Here is a 5550-nt window from a genome sequence, read left to right on the forward strand (position 1 = left end):
CTCAGGAGCTGCCCACAGCAGGAGCACTGCTCAGCTGACCAACGGGCACCAGACACCGAGCTCACGGCTGGCAAGCTCAGCTGTGGTGCTGCAAGCCTCTCCCACCTCCACAGTGTGAAGGTAAACCCCTATTCTGTAAAACTACTGTTTGGAATTCTCTGCTATTCTTTGGGTGGCCTCTATCTAATTCTGAAAAAGTAACTTTGCTTTCTAGCCTGCTTGAATAGTGGGGGAGATAAACTTAGCTGTCTGACCTTGTAGGCCAGAGACTAGATACACCCAATGCCATGCCAGGAGCATTTGGGAAGTTCTGCTTGTAGCTTTGCTTAGAATTTGGATAAATTTCCCTAAGCCCGCCGCGGTGAATAAAGTGTAACTCCAAACTCTCAGAGTGCTGTTTGGTTCTTGTCTGGTTTTTCTGTAACAACAGCAGTGCTATCAAGTGGCTGTGGTGGTGGCAGGCGCTGCAGGGCCGGGATGAGAAATGCAGCGCCCAGCTCTGGCTTGGGCTCCTCCCTGGCTGCCTGCCACTTCGCACATTATTACATCCCTCAGGGGATGTTGGACTGCCAGTTTCTGCCCAATCCCCAGGCGGAGGGATCTCACTAGTGCACGAATCCATGCACCAGGCCTCCTGTTGATTCATCAGATTATATAAGTTTCACCTACACATTTCTATGATACTGGTCTTTATATTACATTGGGTGCCCACCACCCAAAGTCAGTTTCTATCGTTGATCAGCCATCTAATCCTCCCTTCAAAACTTAACATTATTATCTGTTATCTGATACTTTTTAAAGATTCTGATATTTCCTTATAGTGTCAATAATTTACCATATTTCTTATTATTTAGTTGATCATTATAGAATCCATTATAATTTTTAAAAACAATGATCATCAATCTGGACTATCAGACTTAGATATGTTTTAAGCAAATATTAAAATTACTCTTACAAGTCTCTAAACTATAAAATTAGCAGTTATGCTTGCCTGAATTTTAACTGAAAATTTCCAATGCACAGAAATCCAATGGCTAGCTGGAGAGAAACTGACCAAAATCAAATAAAGTCAAAGGGGAAAAGGAAGTAGGGCTATATTCTAGAGCCATTTCTATCACTTGACTCAAAAATAAAAACTATGTGTGAATAGCATTCAAAGATTATCTAAAGAGAATTAAACTTATTGTCATACTGTTTAGCTGAAAGATTCCATGGTTGTTTGAAAATTCTGTATGAAAGTATTTAATCCCACTTCATGGATCACTGGGAAACCTTGTCTTTTGTGTGAGTATAAATAGATGTGTGAAAACTCCTTCACCGACCTGGATTACAAAAGTACACTCGATGAAAGTTTCTATGCTTTTTCATCCTTATTATCTTTACAATAAGGCTTTGCACCCTTCTCACAACATAGGTAAAGATTTACCCATTATTCTGGGTAGATTTTTATTCTAAGGCAATAACTATCCAACATGTCCTTTTAGGGAGCAGGTAGTTAGGGCTTTGACCTGAGCTAGATTTCTGGAAAAGGAAAGGAATGGCCCAGTATGGGCATGAGGAAACAGGAGAGGAATGTGAAACAGGAAATGGAGAGAAGGGAAGGGAAAAGGAAACAAAAAGGGGAAAGGAAAGGGGAAGGGGAAGGGAAAAGGAAAGGGAAAGGGAAAGGGAAAGGGGAAGGGGAAGGGGAAGGGAAAAGGAAAGGTAAAGGGAAGGGGAAGGGGCAGGGGAAGGGGAAGGGGAAGCAGACAGAGTCTATATTTTCAGGTCCGAAGGAGATAGGCAAAGGGCTTTAGGTGTGATGTAAATAAAAGTCAACAGCTTAGGATAAATACACAGGAGAAACTTTTTAGGTGTAATAGACAGAGAAAAGTAATATTGTAGGAAATCTGCGGCCTGTTCTTTGGCTGGGGAGAAAGTTATTAACAAAGTGTCCAGTGAAAGAACTGAAAGCACAACAGCCAAGAATTATTTCATCAAAGATATGGCCATGTCCTCACGCAAAATATATTTTTCTCTTCTGTTGACTCTGTAAATTTCTTGAAGGAAAATGGAAGGAAAAAATAAAAAAGAAAGAAAAGCACTCAGACTTAAAAATAATCATTATTTACAGGTTTTCACTAATAAACTGCCACTAATTATTAACATATCTTTGCAAAGAAAAAATGTTCTGCAAATGGTTAACATATAAGTATTATTACAACTTTCCAGCTCTCTTTTTATTATTTGCTTCTTCTTTGAAATTGGTCCTCCTTTGGACCCATTTTATTCAGATATTAACATAGTATCATTTTGAAAAATTTTGCATAATCACTTAATTTTTTAAAATATATTTTATTGATTTTTTTCCAGAGAGGAAAGGAGAGGGATAGAGAGTTAGAAACATTGATGAGAGAAAAACATTGATCAGCTGCCTCCTGCACATTCCCTAGTGGGTATTTGCCCGCAACCAAGGTACATGCCCTTAACTGGAATCAAACCTGGGACCCTTGAGTCCGCAGGCCGACACTCTATCCACTGAGCCAAACCGATTAGGGCCATAATCATTTAATTTTGATGAGCAAATGAAAGTTCAAAAAAGGGAAGATAATTGTAAGTGGATTTATTTGCCTTAGAAAGAATGAAAACGGAATTATACTTGAAATAAGCAAGAATGTGACATTTACCCACAGAAATAGAAACCCATTGTGGAGCTGATGCACAAAGAATTAGAGCAAAAAGCAACTCAATTTCATGCTGTGCAGCTGAAATGTACTATAAGTAATTAAAAGTAATGTCATTGAAACTGTCTTGCACCATGGTTCAATATGTCATTTAAATGTTGTACTAGAAAAATCTAAAATTATTTTTAAACAAAACAGGGAAGATAATTACTATATTTCATCTAATTCAGGTACCATCCAAGATCCTAACAGAGTAAGAGAGAGTTTGTGATCCACACTGCCCTCTGCTTCAGAAAGTAATATAAGCATGACCACTGGGAGGGAGAAACTTTCTTAACCACTGACCACTGCCACCCATAACATATTTAGGTTCCTTGACATTTATGTTTTCAATATGATCTTTTCTATTCTTTTGTGGTTTTCTTATGATCATGAGTAACTATTTGTGTGGTTTTCTTATGATCATGAGTAACTATTTGTGTAAATGCTCATCTTACCCTTACACTATAAAAGCTATGAGGGCTGGGACCATTATTTCCTGTCAGTACTCCCAATGACAAAACTAATAGTTGGCATAGAATGGATGTTAAGAAAATACTAAAAGGAGAGAAACCAAGATGGCGACATAGGTAAACACCGGAGATTGCTGCCTCGCATAACCACTTCAAAAATACAACTACAAAACGGAACGGACATCATCCAGAACCACAGGAAGGCTGGCTGAGTGGAAATTGTATAACTAGGAGGAAAGAGAATAACATACCGAGACTCAGAGGAGGTGCAGTTCTGAAGTAAAATACAAAGGTGTGGCGGTGAATGCGGAGAGGGCTGGCAGCTGAGGACACGATTGTATTTTCCAATCAGGAGGGAGTCTCAGGCTCTGAGCTCCAGCTCCAGATGAGTCTCTGGGGACCCAGACTCATATGGGAGAAACAACTGTCTTGCATCGGTCGGTACTCGAGGGCAGCTTTCTCTTGAAGGTGCATGCAGCGATTGCCGGGACACTGAGGACAAGACTGAGAGCAGCCATACTGTTCGCTCCACCCACCCTGTTGATCCCCTCGGACCTGGCCCCGCCCAAGCCGTGCACGGAGGCTTTTGCATATGAAAGGCCTGGCCTTTTGTAATCTGAAAATTACTTAACAAACTGCAGCTGCCCCAAGGCCCCAGGGCAACTTGCATTGCTTTACAGCTGGCTTCTGCTGGGTAGCCTCAGGCAGAGGCTAGATTAGCACCTCCTTAGCTCCAACCAACCATAAAATTATTTTCGTTGCTACTTCTTAATTGTAATGTTGCTACTGTTATGAATCGTAATGTAAATATCTGATATGACCAAAGGGGTCAGGCGACCTCTGTGAAAGGGTCGTTCAACCACCAAAGGGGTCGCGACCCTCAGGTTGAGAACCGCTGCAAAACAATACCAATGTCTTCAGTAGGGGCCATAGCAGTAAGTTCTTAGAACGTATACAGAGGTGAGGGAGAGCGTTCAGAGGATCCAAAGGGAAACTTAAGGAATTAGAAACTATTAACTAAGTGGAAAGGCTCAGAACACTGGGGTTTCATTTTGAAAAGAAGACAGTTGGACAAGGATTTTTTCTTTCAGAATAAGAAGGGCTTTTAGGGGCAGAATGATAACCAGTTGTCTGTGTCCAGAGAGAGCAGGTTAAGAGGAAAGGGGGTGAAGAGAGAGCACAGGGAATTAGGCTAGCTGTTGGAAAGGTTTATTGCTAACCAGCGATGGTAACCCTGGGACACACAGCTGGCACACAGTGTTCACTTGAAGTAAATAATAGGCTACAAAATTTAACATTCAAAAAGCTGTCCAGAGATTCCTCAATATCCCTAATGCTTATCTTCAAACAAGTTTAAAAAAATAGTATTTCTACCTTATCATTCCTTTGTCTCTATTGTATGTCAGTATTACCAAGTACTTACTGTTTCTTTTTCATATTGAGCTGTTTTAATGAATCCAAGTTTGGCTTATCACTTGAATTTATCAATGTAGAAAATGCTTGTTAGAGGTAGGAAGTGGAAGATAAAGTTCGTGGTTTTAAAACATTTTGTGCAGCACAATCCTTGCTTCTAAATCTTCTGTGACTGGTCAAGATGGATAAGCCCAGCTGTTCTGGTGACCTGGAGCGAGACGGAGGGGCAGAGGGTGGGGCAGAATCCTTGTGAGCTTACCCCTCACCCAGCTCTCAGGACCTGCCCTTACAACAAGCCCCAAGGCATCCCGCAGGAACCCCGATGGCTTTCCGAGCATTGTTCAGAAATCATTGACCCAGATAAGGATAGCCTATTGCACTCTGGTTCTGTTTTCTAGCTCACAAAAGTATTTACAGCATATTGTCTGTGTCCTTCCTGCCTCAGCATTTAGATTCTATTTAAACATATCACTTAAAAGCATCTGGTAATGACTTTTTAAGGGTGACCATAAGTTTAGATATGTTAAGCTTAATGAGAAAACAGTTTAATTTAGAATGGGTTTTTTTTCTTTACAAAAATTATGGGAGGAACTTCAAGTTCCATCATTTTTAGAAAACATGTGAAAACTGCTTACATTGAATAAAATACAATACAAAAGTCTACTACATTCGAGTTTGATATTGAACCAGGGCCGACTTCTCCATGAGGCATGGTAGGCACAGTGCCCAGGGCCCGCAATTTTTTTGGGGAGCATGAAAATATTTCATCTTTTTTAATAAGATCAGAATTTAGAAAAAAAAAACTAGGTCAAAGAGAGGTGTTTACTATAAAATATTAATATATTATTATCATTCCCTCTTATTCATCCCATTGGTAAGAGAGGGACTCCTGACCTAGGAATATGGCAGTGGCCAAACACGACACATGGCACAGGACAATGACATCCACAGCAGTTTATTAG

Source organism: Myotis davidii, unplaced genomic scaffold (genome assembly GCF_000327345.1).
Source record: "Myotis davidii unplaced genomic scaffold, ASM32734v1 scaffold629, whole genome shotgun sequence".
Classification (NCBI taxonomy): Eukaryota; Metazoa; Chordata; class Mammalia; order Chiroptera; family Vespertilionidae; genus Myotis; species Myotis davidii.